Raw genomic sequence first — 19,514 nt, 5'->3', positions numbered from 1 at the left:
TATTTTATTTTATTCATTCACTGGTTCATTATTATAATTATATTATTTTTAACTATCAAGTAATATTTGTAACTTAAATAATTAATCTGATATAATAGATGCTATTATCAAGTATATATAATAACCATTGATATGGATTCCCTTTCAAAATAAAAATAAATCAAGTTCATTTTAAAATTTTCTTGGTTTTTCATGGCATTTTTGTTGATTCAAGACAGTTTTTACACTCATAATGGAAGTGATGTTATCTCAAAATTTCATAGGTGGATTTTGCGTTTAAATTTTCCTTTTTAGCTAAGATTTAACCTATGATGATTTAAAATTTTCAGTATTAATTTTTTTATAAGTCAACCATTAGGACCCCAATATTCTATAAGTTTGTACAAAACCAGATACCAATCCTCCCATAATAAAGTCCGTAAACTCCCAAACACACTTGGTTCTAACCTTACTTCATTACCCAATAATACTTCTAGGCGTCTGATAAGAATTTGGCCACGTGATCTTCTCCTCTAGAAACGTTATTGGAATTCCATAAATAGGTAGATTCTCCAAATGACTGTATCACGACATTGTATAACTCACATTGCATTTGCTTGGTGTATATATTTTCAACACAGTTGAAAATATCAATAAATAAATTATAATAATAAAACAATTGTTATTGAAGATGAATTTTTTGATAAAGTTTCCCCCTTATTCGTGAATTCTGAAGATATAAGTTATAATGAAATCGTATCCTAGATTGAAACTAAATTAAAGGACACAGCAGTTGACCGTGACAACATGGACTTAGTTGCTGCCTTTGATCTCTGCTCTGTGGCCTAACCAGAAGTAGTTCTCACAGAACTGCACATCTCTGCTTAATAAATCAGTTCTCAGTTCTCTAACCACAAAGGTTGCCTTTAACCGCAAGGTACAGGTCGAGAGCAAAACCATCCTCCTGGAAGAAGGAAGTTCCATTGAATAATTAAATTTTAGTTCAAAATTGTAACATCACTTTATTTTTATTTTTAAAAATTATAATTTAAATATGGATAACTGAGAGATCATATAGTGATAATTCACAAATTATTATTAATTGTAACATCACTTTATTTTTATTTTTAAAAATTATAATTTAAATATGGATAACTGATAGTTCATATAGTGATAATTCACAAATTATTATTAATTGTAACATCACTTTATTTTTATTTTTAAAAATTATAATTTAAATATGGATAACTGAGAGATCATATAGTGATAATTCACCAATTATTATAAATTAATCATCCATATAAATAAAAATTAAATGTTCGTTTCTTAATTATAATTAGGTTCTTTACCGATTTACACGCAGTTTTTTTTTAAGTTTGCAAGTAAAATAAATAATAATACCTAAGTCTTTTATTCTGAATACCAGAAAAATAAACACACTAAAGGAGAGTTATCATCGGAAAGTTGGATAAACCAAGTTCAACTCTACCAACACTACTGGGAAACCGGATGATGCATATGTAGCAATTCATGTGTTTCTCCAGTTTCATTTATAACCCAATAGATAGTTGTTTTTAATCAATCAACCATAGTTGAAGCAAGGGAAACCAAGAGACCGTGCTACTAGCTATTAGAGGGATGGAATTGCTGAGTGTTAGTATAATTATTATTAGAACTTCAGAACATTGTGAACAATAGGTCAAAAGCTCAAACTGATTAATTTGTACTATCAATACAATCAATAATAAAATTGATATTAATTTGTATCAAAATGTGATTTTAATAAATGCGAGGGCCATCCTAAAAATAAAGTATCCATTTTAAAGGATATCGCTTTAAAGGATGAACATTTGTTTATTTATCTACATAACTGCCGTATCAGCCGACGGATTTTTTGAAGCGCTGTAATGGCTTATGGATGTTCATGTTATACCGGTACTCCACCATGTGTAAAACATCATTTTCCATCTCGACGTCGGGGCTATATCGCCAAATGTTCACACAGTGCCAGGCCGGTGCAGTAGGGAGGGTGAGTGGTGATGTTCCACTTTTATTGTGGTACTAGCAGCCTCCCAAAGTCATATAGTTACCCAACAAAACCCCATTCGTGCCCCAAAACGCAGTTGCCAACGACCTGTTTTGGATTAAAGGACTGTGTTGGATTGAATTTCCGCGGGCTTTATGTCTGCTAAACCTTTCTGACACCCTCATTTTTGTACATAAGACGATTGAGCTCTTAGAAAAATGCGGTTCACCGTTTTCTAAAGAGTATGGCGAGGGACTGGTTCGATGTGGGAATACAGCGCCTTCAAAATTATATCGATCAACGTACCAATTAAGTAGAAATATAAATCAATATCAAAACTTCAGAAAGATGTAAATATTACAAAAAATAAATTGACTTTTGTATTTAAGAAAATAAAAATAGGAGAACTCACATTTGGATGGCCCTAGTAGATACAAAAAATATTTTTTTTATAACTTTAAACGGGTATGTAATTTAGATCTAATCTAGGTCAGGTAGTATTTCTGTTTGGAATGAGACAGAGAGAAATAAATAAAAAAAAAAAAGCAATTTGTAATATCGAGCGACGAGACGAAGTTAGCGTGACACTGGGAACAGCTAACACGATTACAGCATGCCAATAACCAACCACCGTGTAAGTTTGTTAAACCAACAACCAATATATTACCCTCAATAAGGAACATGTAATTAGTTCAACACATACAATTACAACATACTAATATTACAACCTCCATCCATTGCCACATTGTTTCACACAATCTTTGACCCAACTTAGAGTAGAATCATTTTATTTTATTTATTTTTTGCATTTGTATTTCAATAAAACGTCAGAATACTACACAGAGATAAGTCCAAAAGGTTCCCTTATAATTTGGGTTCAAGATGTAATTGGTATGTACCAATTAAAAAATTTGTATCTTCTATTCATTTCTATCCAGTTATTGCATACAAATGAAAAAAAGTAGTCCTACATACTTTTGCATAATGATGGCGTTCCACAAGGTCTATGTTTATACCCAACTCTATTTTATCTGTGTATATCTGAAATTCCAACTCATCTATTGACAAAATAGATTTACACACGTTACGACATTTACATAAATATTAAGGGCTGGTTGCATCATTTTCTGGTAAAACTAAAATTTGAAGAACTTGGATTTATGCAAGAGTTTAGTAAAACTCCGGTAATTCAGTGACCTGTTTCTAGAGTACAGTTTTGTTAACCAGGTTAACAAGGTGGCCTGAAACTGGAGTAACTGAGAAAAACTGCCAAACTCAGCAATTCCTACTAATGTTAGAACTTGTGGGTCCAATTAAATTTAAAATTGATTTAACAGGAAATTTTGAATTCCCTGAAAAAATTCATCCTACTACTGTAAAAAATGATTTAATCGAGAACGGAATAATTTCATTTTTATTATTGCTTGTAGAACTCATTCTTTGAAGTCTCCGTCTTCAGTCAAATCGTTTATCTCGATGAAATCCATTCTACTTAGTTTGGAAAGGACCGGAATAATACAATAGACCTTCCCTAGATAACAGATACAACTGGAACTATGGAAGGTTCCTTGTATGGTTACCAACTCAAACGTAAATTTGCTCTAAATGTCAGTATAATTGGCTATCATTGGCCGGTAAAGTTTACCGCCAAATTTGAAGGTTAACATTTCTGCTGCAGATATTATTGATTTTACCCAAGATTTAAGAAATCGTGGTTTAACCTGTGATGGTGTAACCGGTTCTAAAATGTGAAACCGGAAACAGCATATTTTATTTTATAAATTGATATTTACAACTGTACATAAAATAAAATAAATAAAGTAAATACAAATAAAGTAAATTTGAAGTGATATCATAAGCATGTAGAGAAACTACCCATTGGTGGCACTCCAAGGAAACATAGTTTAAACTTTAAATTAAAAATCAATAATCACTGTCGATATGAAAACAATCACATTTTTAAAACCCTTGCTTTCACAAAATACATCAATGAGAAAAGATATAAAGGAAAAATAATCATTTGAATAGCTTAGGGCTGGATTGTGACAGACTACAAATTTGAAAATAATTTTAATTTTTTGCACAACGCTCCACAATTTCAACACTATGATATAATGGAATATTAACTACATAAAACGTTAAATATGAATCGTGGAATTTATCAAACTGCCCTAGTTAGATGATTATTTAAATAATTATTTTATTTTATTAAGTAAACAATTATTGTTTTCAGATAAAACATATGCGATTTAACTGTTTTCAAATAATTCTTTTATTTACATAAACTTAAATTAATTAAATAAAAAATAATTATTTAAAATGGAATTTAATTTAACTACTTACAAAGTATTTAAGGAAATACGTATATGACGCCAACATCATTTTCTTATTTGTTTTTATTTTACTAATATCCCAGTAAATTCAATCATTATGAGCGAACTTAAAGAAATTGATAAAAATTACAGTAGAATTTTCAAACGAAAATTTTCAGAGTTATCTTCCTCTCTCATACTCATCGACGTATAGGCATCATGTTACTGGACAGCAGTTTCCCCCCGAGACCCACCTACTCTCATAGATCTGTCCCTAGGGCAGGAATGCAATGACCACAGAGCCACCACTGTGAGGGCAGGTTTATTAAAAGACCGAACTTATATTAATTTCGGCCCCCCAGTGCCCTATTCAGGTCACAGCCTCTCTGATAATTTTTTTTTAAACTCCCTCTTCCGGGGGTCTGTCCGGATATTGGCTCACCAACGCTGGGTTTAGCCGCAGCATAATAGGCTTAATGAATCCCAGATTTCATCAACTGGAGGCAATTTACCTCCTTAAAATGCTGTCTTGTTTGATAATATGGAAATATTCACAAAATAAAATACCAAACATACTTCAAAAATAAATAAATAAATATTGTCTCACACAAATAAACTACAATAATTGTTTAAACCCAAATGTTAAAACAAACATTCCGAAAATCGTCAATTTCTATTTAAATATTTTCTCTTCAAGGCCCGTTGCATAACGGCAAATTTTAAAAGTAAAATGTATATTTTATTGAACTATCATATTTTTAAATTTCTACAATACTTACATACAGTATATACTATCAAAAACCGTGCCCGTGTAGGCGACATATTTCCGTGACAACGTATACTCTATAATCCTCTTACCCCCACCACCTCACTCTTACCCATCCCCACCACTACCTTCTCCGTTACGGGACACTTTTGCCTGCATGACTCTCAGCATCTATAATCCTCTTACCCCCACTACTACACTACTAATTACCTCCCCCACAATCTACTTCCGTTACGGGACACTTTTTCTAACATGGCATCCCGCAAAATGATTTATAAGACGTTGTCACGTCAAAAATATAATAAAATAAAACATCAAATAATAATTACAAAAATGAATAGGCAAGGCAAAGAAAATTAAATTTAAGTAACAATAAAATAAATACACATTCACACCTTTATACAATATTTAAATTCTGCAGGGGAACTGCGAGCCAAGCATTGCCACCCCTGTGTGAAAGACAAAGCAGGGATGCAAGAGATGCCAGCGCTTCTATCCCAGTCGCGTCTCTGGTATTGAGGACAAGCGGAGACTTAGTGATAGTGAGCTGAATTTTTTTTTTTAATTTTGCAAAGATTACTAAAAGTACTTTTCTGAAAACTAAATAGGAGTAAGTCGATCCGTCAATTGAAATGCTTATTATGAAAATTAATAAGTGAAAGAGTTACTACAGTGAATAATATAGAAATATTTATTCTGAGACAAGCGAGAATAATTGTTAACCACTATTTTTTTAATAAATCAAATCTCAAATACCATTTATGTTTCAATAAAAAGAAATTAAAAACATTGTACATGATAGTAAAATAAAATAACGAAAATAGAATATCTTTCTAAAATAGTATTTAATATTCCTACCTAATGCATATAGAAAAAAATACAGTCCTTAGTATAAACTTAACTTAAATAATAATGAAGTGATTAACACAGAATAATATATTAAATGTATAGTAATATTAATATTAACCCTAGCAACAAAATTGAATCAAGAAAGTACTAATGAAATTTAAAATTTCAAGCAGTTAAAAATAAATTTATATTGCAATTTCACTGAATAAAGGGAGCCGAAACAGGTATTTATTCGCTTTTAGTTTTATTTTAACAGGTTAAAACTAGTTGATATATATTTTTTCCTTATTGCAATTATAATTTATTTTGGCTCAATTCCTTCTTTAAGGACTTAGGCAATCCTTGAGTTACCATGTCAAGATTCCCGTGTTCGTTAAGAATATTTACTAACCAGAAATAGAACCTAAATTTTCTCAATCAAGTACTCTCGAGCCCTTGTTATGTAATCATTCACGAATCTTAAATAATCATTATTATATTTGTAATAACTATTATTTCCACGTCTACTGCAACTAGGTCTTCGACATGCTTGTCAGAAAGCCTCTTGTTGATAAGGGGAAGATCTTTTAGCTATAACTACCTGTGCTATGAGAAAATCTTTAGGGGTTGTGATGGAAAAATGGCTCTTCCTAAGGATCAGATTAGGATGATTTATTAACTGAAAAGTGGCAGACCGTTCATAATTCAGTGAAAGGGGCCGCTCGAGTGCGTAGGTGGGGGATCGAGATGGTAATTAACCGCACTGGTGTTTCCATCTGGGTCAATAAAAACATAAACTGAGCGAGAATAATTCATGATTCGCTAAAATGAGCTGGCTTGATCATTCACTGAAAAGTGTTTATTTTCTGGAATCATTGACGATTCGCTCAGTAAAAATAGGTCATTTGTATCAGAGGGAGTTGAGAGATCACCTAAACAACTTCGTAACTGCTACAGCGCCGGTTCTAATCCAACCTGGGGTTAACTTATAGTTCGTGGCATTCTCACGGAATGGAAACTTGACCTTTCCACTCTTGTAAAAATAGGATGGTAATCTGTGCGATGAACCGCCTCCCCGTATATAAGAAATGGCCAGGAAGAGGGTACAAAAAGTAAAAACATCTGCTTGATCAGTTCACAATGCGGCTCACTATCACTAAGTCTCCGCTTGACCTCAATTCCAGTGACGCGACTGGGATAGAAGCGCTGGCATCTCTTGCATCCCTGTTTTGTCTTTCACACAGGGGTAGCAATGCTTGGCTCGCAGTTCCCCAGCAAAATGTAAATGTTGTATAAAGGTATGAATGTGTATTTATTTTATTGTTACTTAAATTTAATTTTCTTTGCCTTGCCTATTCATTTTTGAAATTATTATTTGATGTTTTATTTTATTATATTTTTGATACAGATTCATATTTTTATTTGGAATTGTTATGGAAATCATGGTAATATTTCTTTGATTTTATTCATTTTTTAATTTAGTGAGTCCTATTATTAAACTTTACATATTTTTTTAAAAATTGTATTCTTCAATTATTTTATATATTGTATGAATGAATATTTGAACACTAATACTTAATGTACTTAATTTGTGACAGATTGTTTGGATTCTCTCCAATAAAGTAAAAAAAAAAAAAATTTTTATATAATGATCAGTACAAAAACGGTACTTGCCTCGTGTATCATAGAATTAGAACCCTTACAAACTTTACTTTAAGTTACTGCCAACTATGGGGATACAAAATTTCCTGATCAATCGTAACATCAACGTTCGCACTGGTTCAGTGTTTCCGGACAAATTTGATTGGCCTAATGGTGTACCCCAAGGCTCTATTTTAACCCCAACACTGTTCAACATTGCAATTAATGATATACGAAACTTCATAGAAAAACCGGTCAATGTTGCACTATATACTGACGACATTCTGCTTTATTACTGACTTACCGAAGTCAATTTCGGTCAATCTGTAATGCAAAAAACATTAAACAATCTGGAATATGGGCTGCAAGCTGTGGCTTTAGTTTCAGCCTGTCTAAATTATTCGTAGTCCACTTTTGCCGAATTCAGAGATGTCCTCAAACACTTACGGTATGTCTCGGAAACCGATACCTAAACAACCCGAATTCAATTAGATACCCTGGAGTGATCTTTGATTCTAGATTGTCATGGAAATTACATGTGGATAAGGTATCGAAAACATGTAATGTTCTAAAAGTAATTTCCAATTTAACATATGGATGTGACAGGGCCCATCTGCTCATGATATATCGGTGCTTAATAAGGCCGGTGATTGATTACGGCTGCGAAGTTTATGGGGATGCCTCAAAGAAAATACTTAACAAGCTAGACTCAGTACACCATGCTATGATCCGTAGAGCTACCGGGGCCTTCAGGACTAGTCCTATCAGCAGCTTACTCTGGGAGGCCCAAGAGTGGCCACTAGAACTACGCAGACACTACCTTTTGCTGAAATTTCTAGGTCGTCTCAAAACGACCCAAGACATTGATATTTCGGGGTACAGATTACCTAGTTGGCTCTCCAGCTTTCCTACCCTATCCGATTTCTATCGCTCCCAAACAAAGTTATACTTATTATTCCCCAATCCATTACCTCCATGGATAAACAAAATAGCCAATTTTGATTTCGCCTTAGAATCCATCGATAAATCATCTAACCCTCCTAAAGTACTCAAGCAATGTTTTTTTAAATTTTCTCTCTAGCTACAGGGGCTGTACATGTATCTACACTGATGGGTCAAAATATTCTAATCATGTTGGTTGTTCAGTAGTTCCAGATTCAGATCCGTCCAGAACCATCTGTACAGTCTTCCCCCACCTTCTCAGTGTATTCCACCGAGTTAGCTGCTCCATTGTGATCTGTAGTGATTCTTACTCCAGCCTCAAGGCTATTCAAAATTTTCAAATTTCGCACAACCCCATTGCTTTTTCCATCATAACTTTAATGAAAAAAATACATAAAAAGTAAATTTCCTGTGGGTCCCCAGTCATGCTGCAGGTATAATGGGAAACGAACTGGCTGACACAGCTACCAAAGAAGCATGCACCCTATTTCCAGTGCCTGATTGTAACTTGGCGCTGTATGATTACCATAAATCGGTTCTAACCTAACGCAAGGAAGTATGGCGCTGTTTTTGGTCCAGGATACCTAAAACAAATAAAATTAAGACAATACTTGGTGATACCCAACCTCTACCGCCAATTATCGAAAATCGAAGTGAACAATCCAGTATAACCCGACTCAAGATCGGAGATACACACAAATACCTTCTTGAAAGAAGTCCTTCACCGACATATTATAGTTGTAAATGTACCCTGACGATGGAGTATAACCTGGAACACTATTCGCGTCTGGAATCATCAAGAACGTCTTTTGGCCTCCGGGGACAACGTCAAGCCTTACTGCCAGAAAATTGGAAGAATTTCTTTAGGCTCATAAAGGAGAACAACTTGTACCAAGAAATGTAACCACGAAATCCAGAATACGGAGCCTCTAACCCTGTAGTTGTATACGGCACCTAAAAATTAAGCAAATAAATAATAAGTTACTGCCAATGAACAAGATAATTATAAGTTAAATCCCGATAAGCGTTACCATAATTTAAAAATATTTCTATCGGTATAATTTTGACAAGTTGTTAAATCATCTATAATTTCATATTGTAATGGTCTTCTAACTACTTGATAGAGCCGTTTTTAAAGTTATCTGGGTGGTTCCGCATGCCAACCACCTATCGATAATAATATGGCGAAAATTAATGTAAGACTGCCGTATATAATTTAATAGTTAGACTGCAGCGTTGAGGAGGTCACGAATACAGTGTAATATGCGAAATCGTGACTAAAATTAGCGTTGATACGTTAAGTGCGTCGGTTTTGGCGAGTTAAACCGCAATGGGACCAAACTTATTTGCATTCGGGGAGCAGTCATGCTAAAGTTCCTTAACCTCGATGCTTAAATCTTCAGGATGGATTGAAAAGTAAATACATTATGGAGATTATCCCGTTTCTTCGTTTTTGTCATTCATAGCTTAGCCTTTTTTTATATCTCAAGTCCTGCATTGAGAAACTATGCAGCGCCTGAAGAATGACGTAAAGATTGACATGGATGGGACCGCGGATAAATAAATATTGATCGTCCCAGATGGGAATTGAATGCACAACCATCTGAACCAAGCACACTTCGACCCTGACCTCAACGTGCTCAGCAATCAAGTCCTTTACATAACATTGCTTTTTCAAGTCCCAGGATATGTTTCTTAGGCCAAAGATCGTACATCTCTCTTGTCGTAAGCTTCGCTGAATCCTTCCTTCCAGATCTTCATGTGTAATCCTTATGTTCTTATAACTTCCGTTTTTACTTCTCATGTGGTTCTTGCAACGAAATTTTCTTCTTAATATATTCCCAAACTAAACAAAATATACTTATATAATTTTATCAGCTGACCCCATATCCAGGTAATACATTTTCAAAAAGCATATTTCGACTGCCTGGTCTTATAAGCTTTGTTTTTTTGATTTACAGTTATGGATTACAAATCTGTCATCTACCAGTTTTAGCATGAGTTCTGGAATAAAATTATATTTTGGGGCATGAAGACCATTCTTCAATATACATTTTGAGCATTGTGATTCCTAAGTACGAAAACTCCATTTGATTTAAGCTTCATCATCAGTCTCTGTAAATTTCCCAAGAACGCAAAGGATGAAATATCAGTTCGAAATATTATTATGGAAACGTCTTCTTCTTCTTTCTCATCCTCCTTAAGTGCCTTTCAGTGTGGAGGAACCTCTAACCAATTGGACCACACATCTCGGTCCCTGGCAAGCATCGTCATTTGAGCCAGCGTTTGTCCTCTTTCCAGGCCTAGTCGTAGGATATGTTCCATTCCACTCCTTCTAGGTCTGCCTCGTGGTCTCCTACCAGTCGGCCTAGCCTCCATACATTTTCTTGGCACTCTGTCTTCCCCCGTTCTACAGACGTGTCCATACCATCGGAGCTGTCGGTGTTCAATCACTGATTTTACTGCGGGGATCTGTTAATAAGGGGAAGTTATTCTCTTATTCTTTCATCCCATATCCTATCTCTTATAGCTTTGCCCAATACTCTTTGCAAAAATCACATTTCGGCAGCCGTAATCCCCAACTTTCACTGCCATATAATAGTGTTGAAAGATATATTACTTTAATGATATGGAGCTTGATATCCGTACCTACGCCCCCTATCCCACAGTAATATCACATATCTAGTAGTAAATACTATTTGCTTTATTTATCCTATTGGACATTTTTGGGAATTACCTCAAAAACGAAACGTTGCGCAAAACTGAATTTTATTAAATGGTTAATTGGAGTTCTTTTAATGGGTAGATTCTCCACATGTCGGTATCATACCATTATATAACTAACAACAAATTTATTTATTGCGTATATTTTTAATATAATTTCTTTATGATATTAATTAACTGTATTAAAATATATACACCCAGTATATTTAATATTTGTTATGAAATGGCATGATACAAACATGTGGAGAATCTACCTATTGATTGGAACATCAAAATACAGTTTAAATGTCAATAAAGAAAATTTAAAAAAAACAACTTATATGTTTGAGATATTGCACCAACTTTTTGGCTAAAATTGACTTATTGAAAATGTCACTGTATATTCCGATTTTTATTAAACTTGTAAGATCAATGTAAAATGAAACGATATTTAATTTCAGATAGTTCTTATCCTGATTAAAACATTCTAGTAGGAATCAAATACCGAATTTTCTAAATACTTTTTCAAAATTAGCATTAATTTAGATTATTTGAAAAAATTTTCCGTTTTTCATTTTTAGTAGTAATAAAAAATAGATAAAAATGAACTATGAAATAATTCCATAAATATCTATACTAAATAATAAATCATTCTCATAAATGTATTCATTAAAAAATAAATAAATCATTATGTTAATAAATGTATGCTAACTAAAAAATAAATAAATCACTGTGTTAATAAAGACATTCTCACTGAAAAATTAATAAATCATTATAGTATTAAATATATGTAAATTAAAAATAAATAAATAATGCATTAACTAACTATGTAATAAATAAAAAAAATATGAAAATAATGATGTAAACAAATATATACTAATTAAAAAAATAAATAAATCATTATATTTATAACTATATGTAAACTAAAAATAAATAATTAAGTTAATAAATATAGTTTCAATAAAAAGTTAAATAAAACATTATGTTGATAAATATATATCAACAAAAAATAAATAAATCAATATATTAATAAATACATGCTGACTAAAATAGAAATAAATTGCTATTTTAAAAAAAATTGCAGTAGTAATGACAAATATAATTAATTAAAAAATAAATAAATACTTATTTGATTAAATATATGTTAACTAAAAGAAAATTGCAGAACAATAATACGAAACTGATGAAAAAAAAAATTCAAATTACGAAAACATGAGGGATGCTATCGTACAAAGCAGACAAGAACAGATTTCAGATGAGAGAAGAAAGGGCACCGGATCCAATCAGATCTAGTGCTCTCTCCTGGCCTATATCTCAAATAGGATCCACCAATGCTCTTCTTCATTTTTTTTTTTTTTTTTTTTACTGTGGGAACCTCTCCCGCCCACTCCTTTACCAGGTAGAGATATTTAACGTCAGGCCATGAGGAGTTCAAGGACCAGTAGAATATTGGCAAGAAACAGGATCATCAATCCAGAGATATATTACTTATGTCTCAACTTATTTTCAGATACAAAATAATAAATAAGTAATGAATGAAGTAATTGGTTATTATAAATTGTAAGGAAATTCACAATAATGATCATATTACTGGAAATTAAATTTTGCTGAATTTGCACAATCCGACATGCAGCATAAGTAAAAAACACAAAAAAATATGAAAACTCCATCCCACACTCACTCGCTGTGAGTGAGTGTTCTTCACAACAGAATCTCGCCTAACTGGCACCTACCGGCGCAGGTACAAACATATTAGGCCAGGTAGCAGTTAAGTATTTAATACCACAATCTGCTAACCATAAATAGATGCTGCTATATAATATTTAATGGTAAAATATTTATAAATTATACACACATGAAATATGCAGATATAATTTTATAATAATACATAATAAATCATGGATCAGATTTAAATATAATGCATGAAATAGTTAGAACAAGTACTTTGTGTAAGTGATTTATCTCTGGCCCATCACCCTTAAAGAAATAAAAACATAAAATTGAGGAGATAATTGTTTGCAGAAACGGTCACTGAAAATGAAAATAGCAATTAATCATACTATGATAAAATGTAGTGTTAAATATTTGCCGACGTTTCGGTTTACGTTGTAGGTAAGTCTTCATAAAACAAAAAACATATATACGATACTAACAAAAATGAAAGGTTGATAAGGTAAAAAAAAATCAAATAGTATGCATAAAAATATTAACACATATTATACAACTGATACACTAAATTTTTATTAGAATAAAACAATAAATTATGTAACAATGGTGATATAGGAGGAAATGAAAGGAGGATGAAATATGTAAATAAGAACAAAACGGAAAGATAAAATTAAAAGGATGAGATACAATTTAAAACATCTCGCGTGGTTTGGGTATTACACAACATTTAATTACCACCCTACTGTAAGTTGAAATTAATTAGTCAGTTAAAATAAAAACTGATTGCTGTCATAACAATCATGGAAACACAAAATCATTTATTTATTAAAATTTACAAACTGTATGAAAAAACAAAAAATATAAAAGTTCCAGAAGCACATGATAATCTTAGCAAGGAACCACCCAATAGTGGTACTTCAATCAATGCTTTAAATTAGAAGATCCAGTGGTCCTCTTCTGTTCAGACGCCTCGGAGGATTGTTAAAGATGAGAAATAAATAAGTAATGGGTTTTTGTGGGCAAGGATTTTGGAATGAAAAGAGGCATATCTAAACTCGGGCCAAATCTGTTACGAATAGGATGTTGAGGTCTTTATGGATGATTTTATTAGTGAGAAGCATCAAGGATTTTGGATTGGAAGAATTGGATACGGGAGAAAGGTTTGTTGGAGCCTCAAAGTTCAATTCCGTATGTCCAAATAGGTCTGATCATCATAAAAAATATTTTTAGTTTAGAGCCTTTGTTAAGTAGGTGTTATAGTAATCGGAATCTACAAGCAGTTTGTTATTTCAGTCAACCCACAGTCTAGTACGGGGATTCCAAGCTAGACTCAGACTTTAGTGGGATATTAAAAAAGATAAAGTAGGGCAGGAGTGCAGAGGTTTACAAAGGATTGTAAAAGTGATCTGATGGGATTTATTTAATTTACTTTATTATTAACTCATTTATTTAATTCAGTTCATAAATGGATTTTTCAGTACCCTCTAGATCAAACTATAAAAAAGAATGGACGTCTGATGTATCTACTCATCGAATAATAAATTAATTCATCTGAAAGCAGAGAAGACCCTAAGAAAAAGAGGCCTTTAATCCTTAGGGACAAAAGCTTTAAATTCTTAATAGTAGCTGCAGAGAGTAGAGTAGCACAGCTTTAATGTTTCAAAGAGGTTAAAATATTTTATTCCCCGAGTTTAAGAGGCACTAGGGGCAGAAGATAGGATTGTCTTCTAGATTGGATGGGACCAGGCTCGGGGTTCCTAAGCAGAATTTCAGATGTCATGGGATCGTATGTTTGTCGCTTGATGTCTTCTTATTCCAAAAACAGGAGAACGTAATCTGCTAAGTAATTATCTTTCCTGACTCTTTCGGACAGTTACATAAGGGGAATTATTACTATATTGTAAAGAATATCTGAGCATTCTACCCTTTAATAATCCCTGAATCCATTTTTGTAATAACATTTCTATACCCTAATACTATACGATACTGTAATACATTCTATACCCACCACAACAACTATACCTACTTTCAAACCAATGTTACCTGGTTTATATTGTGTACAGCTTTTGCAGCATTATTGCCAAGTTTATACTCATATGGGTACAAAATTTAAAAAAAATAACAAAAAGGAATGCTTATGAGAAAATCACCTTTGTTGAAATATGACTCTATGAGTACGCATATAAATGAGCTTATGCTAAAAACAAAAACATAATGAAAACAGGAAGAGAAATATTTTCATGTAAAAAAAATCCAACATTTCATATATAACAACCTAATATTATTAATATCCTATACATATTTTAGTAGTTTCATGTGGAATGTCTATTTGAGATGTTTCCTGTTTTTCGAATACTAAAAATACTTTTTCTAAAAACTGTTGAAATTAGGTTTAGTCGATCCGTCAATTGGATAGCGTATTTGTAAAATTTGCCGTATATTATTCACAAAAGTTTAACCATTGTGAATAATATTTATTTCAATTCAAAGTACGGTGGGTAAAAGTTGTGTAATAGGTCCAACACATCAGATTTTTCTGATTCAAATGAAGTACAAATCTAGAAAATGACTTTTACTGAACATACTGTGTTGTGCTTCTTACTAAGCATACCAAACCATAACTCCATCGTAAAGTTCGTCAAGGCGATTAAGTTTTCAAGTATTTCAAAGTATTTTGTTAAACTCTTCCATCTTTTGTTCAAAACATGGGTAATTGAGTAAACATAGGGCACTAAGAACATTCTATTTTGAAGTCAGCTAACAATAACCAACTAGTCAAAAACGAATCGAACCTTGACTAACGTTCTAGATATTTTCGGCAAATGAATTTTTCACAAATAATTAATATTTTTTTTAGCACTTATTTTTATCATTTTTTATTCATTAAGAAGATAGGAAGTTTTAAAATAAAATGAAAAATGTATAGATAATAGCAAATAATTTAACTGTGATATATACAAAACTCATTCCAGTCTTGATTTTATTTATTTGCATTGCTTATCACAGAAGTCCAGAGTTTTTTATTAAAATAAAATTAAATATTTACCTCAATTCTAACAAATAATTACACTTTTTTCTAAACAGAAATTTCAATACATAAACAGACAAAAAAACAAAAATATCTGAATTAGTGTCAAATGTAAGGCAAGCATCTTATAAAAACAAAAACTCACAATACAATAATATAAAACTAACTAATATTAAAGACAAAGTAATTATTTAAAATGGAAAAATCTGCATTGCAAACTAGATTCTTAGGCACACAATATGAAGAGTACTCCAGCCAGCTCTAGCAATACTACAAGGATTGATCGTTGAGGAACAATGAATCCCATTGTTAAATGTTAGATAAGCTAGTTTCTGTCATCCCTATGAGAGAACATGTTCAATCTTTACAAGCCTGTAGACTCCCAATTCCAGCAACTAGCAATACAGAAGTTTTTATGTATAAAAAATATAAATATATTTAATATAAAACTAAAAACAAAATAGACAATGATACCTTTTGAATCCTCCTATTCTATTTTCAGGTCAAAAATTAAAACGCAATTATGCTTAATTTATCTATTTATATATTGGACGTTTCGAGTACACTGCACCCCTCTCTTCAGTACCTAATCTGCTTATATTATTGTCTGAGTCATATATTTCGAATATATAACAAGTTTTAAAATACATAAAAACACCAATAAAGTTATCTCAATAATTGGATTAAAAAAAAATTAAATCGATGATATAAATTAAACTATGAAGTCATAATAATAAAACAAAATTAAATAAAAAGAAGAAAAATACTAATCCAAAGGTGAAACCTAAGGAAAAACAATCCTTATTGATTCCTGGACCGGCTGTTGTACAATTTATTGCGGTGAAGGAAGACTGAAGCCCGGTGGCTGTTGTTCTGTTGTTGAGGTGTCTTTAGGAAATAATGGATTCTCTTCGTGACCCGAGTAGCTAGTAGGCTTGGGCTCAAAGGTATATTTCACTACAATAGCCAATAACGTACCTCTTTACTGCAGATATATCAAGGAATATTTATAATTTTTTATATAATTCCTCTTTTATTTATTTTTTTTTTAATGTTTATGAAACCCAAAAACCCAAAAATTTTTTTTTACATAAAGCATGTGTCATTGAACCCAAACTTACAACCAGGGACCAACCAACTTTTTAAAATGTAGTCTATAAGCTATATTGATTTTTTTTTTCACGAAAAATGAAAAAAAAAATCTATATAGCTTATGAAAATAAATAATAATAATCGTTATGTAACTAAAGAATGAAAAAAACAAAACAAATAAAAACAACGAATATTAATATAATTGGTAAAATAAATAAAAATAATAATAATAAAAATAGGTGAACAAGAAAGTTTAGCATCAGTCTGGGTTTCAGTTTTTGAAATGAGGTTGGATCTCCTCGTCGCAAGTTAAAAGTATATCGATAATGCCCAAAATATTGTTTTATAAATAAGGGTAGTAGTTTAAGGCGTTTCCCCTTCAGAAAGGAACTCAAGCGAACGTTGGGCTAAACTACAATTTTAAAATTGTTATGTTCCCCAAAAATTATGCAGAACACCTCTAAAATCCTGAATAATGAGATTATAAAAATGAATTGTTGACTATTGGTAGCAGTGGCGTACGTAATAGGTTTGATTTGGTTTAATATTCAAATGGAGATTCCAGGTGAGGTGGCCATCCAGATGGTATGTTTGTTACTGCTTTACTGGAAGGATGCAATTTCAAATTTTTACCATTGAGAATTATATTAGATGGATCTGATGGTCGTCTAAAATTAAAAAATTTTAAATTACATATTTCAAAGTTGAAACAGATCATTAATTTATTATTGTTCAAGACCATCTACGTGAGTCTATAATATATCTGGCTTTTGTGCCACTGTGATGAGAAAAAACTGCTATGTCGTCAGCAAACATAGCTGTTTGAATGATGTGATGAAGATAAATGTTAAAGAAAATGAGAGAAAAAAATTAACCTAGCGGATTATTAGCATGGATTTGTTTGATTGTGGAATTGGTGTAATTTGTTCTAATAGTAAATATTTGACTACTGAAGAACGTGTTTAGAATATCACACAAGAATTTCAGAGTCACTACTTTATTTAGTTTGTATAGGAGACCTCAACGCCAAACCTTCTCAAACGCTTGTTGAAAGTCCAAGAACGTTGCCAGTATGTGTTATTGATGAATACCTTTAAAACTATCATCAAACCAATCTTACGAAAAAAAAATACGTTACCCTTTTTTTTTAAAGTAGTATTGCATGTATTAGGCTTTTCAGTTTCTCGATATTAATTTTTTATTGGTCAATACAAAAAATCAATCTTTTTTAGCAAAGAATTTTTCTTTAATTGATACCACATTAAATTTCGATTCTGGTATTTAAAAAAATAAATCATGTTGACGAGGAAAAAAAAACAACGCGATTTATGTAAGGTAAGTATAACAACAACTAATTAAAAAAATCTTTCTATAAATTGATTCCCCCCAAAATAATATTTACCATTTTAATTAGAGAAATACAAGGTAATCAATTTTAGGCCATTTTCAATATTTATATATTTTTTAAAATATATTTTAATTCGGTAATTCATATAAATTAATAATAACAAAATATTCTCAATATTATTACAGATAAATAATGTTTAATGTTGAACAGAGTTTTAATTATTTCTGGTTCACTATTACTTACAGCTACTACAGCTTTTATTTTGAAAATTTAAAAATAAATTACAATTACAAAAAGTCAGATTATATAAACAAATATTCTTAATGCTAACAAAGAAAAAAATGTTTCCGCCCAGGATCGAACTGGGGACCTTCTGCGTGTTAGGCAGATGTGATAACCGCTACACCACGGAAACCGACGGCTTAAATTGGATAAAACAAAGGTATACAACTTATCATTAGTGCCTTATTTATATTATCAATATGTTAATTATTATTATTATTACAAACAATGACTAAATAACTAATTTATTGTTACTTAATAAAATCTAAAATTTATAAAAAACCATGATGTAAAATTACCTTTAAACTTTAGTTTCTTTTGTTTCATCCATTAAAAGGTTTCAATAGTTTATTTTTTGTAATCTTACTAGGGCTAATATTTAAAATGTAACATGTAAATAATAATATTTATTTTTATAAATACATAGCTTTGTACTCACTTAATCTTTATTTTTTGACACACTTGGGATCAATTCAGACTAATTTTAATTTACATATGACACAAATTATTACGTAGTTTACTAATTATTGGTTATTTCTTTTTTTTACATATATATGAAAATTTATACTAGACCCCATTTTACAGGGAGAATGGTTTCTAGTATAAATGTTCTCATTGCTCATAAACATTACCCTGGAGGTCTTAAGGGACGATTCCTAAAATTGGTTGTATTTTCCTTCCTGCTATTTCCAATAACCCAAACTTAGTTAAATAATGTAAAAGTGAACTACTTTGCAACAGAATTGTGTAGTCAATGTTAGCCCCTCCCTATTCCTAGTGAGCATCCAGGCAAACATATGCCATCACTGTTGACACCGCCTGCAGCGGACCCGGCAACCATTTTTATAATGCCATCCTGGCAAAACAAGATAGTGAAATAGCCGGTATATATGTATATA

General features: G+C 31.6%; 1 protein-coding gene and 1 non-coding gene across 9 annotated transcripts in view; both read right to left on the bottom strand.

The window, feature by feature from the left end:
• Window positions 1-19,514, bottom strand: part of LOC106679133 (small conductance calcium-activated potassium channel) — a gene marked incomplete at its 3' end in the record, with an annotated part of 993,499 nt that overhangs the window by 670,197 nt on the left and 303,788 nt on the right.
• TRNAV-AAC (transfer RNA valine (anticodon AAC)) lies at window positions 18,676-18,748 on the bottom strand. The gene has a single exon. It is a non-coding gene; the product is annotated as a tRNA-Val (tRNA).

Source organism: Halyomorpha halys, unplaced genomic scaffold (genome assembly GCF_000696795.3).
Source record: "Halyomorpha halys isolate HHAL.00 unplaced genomic scaffold, Hhal_1.1 Scaffold178.1, whole genome shotgun sequence".
Taxonomy (NCBI): Eukaryota; Metazoa; Arthropoda; class Insecta; order Hemiptera; family Pentatomidae; genus Halyomorpha; species Halyomorpha halys.
This window is presented reverse-complemented; position numbering and strand designations above follow the sequence as displayed.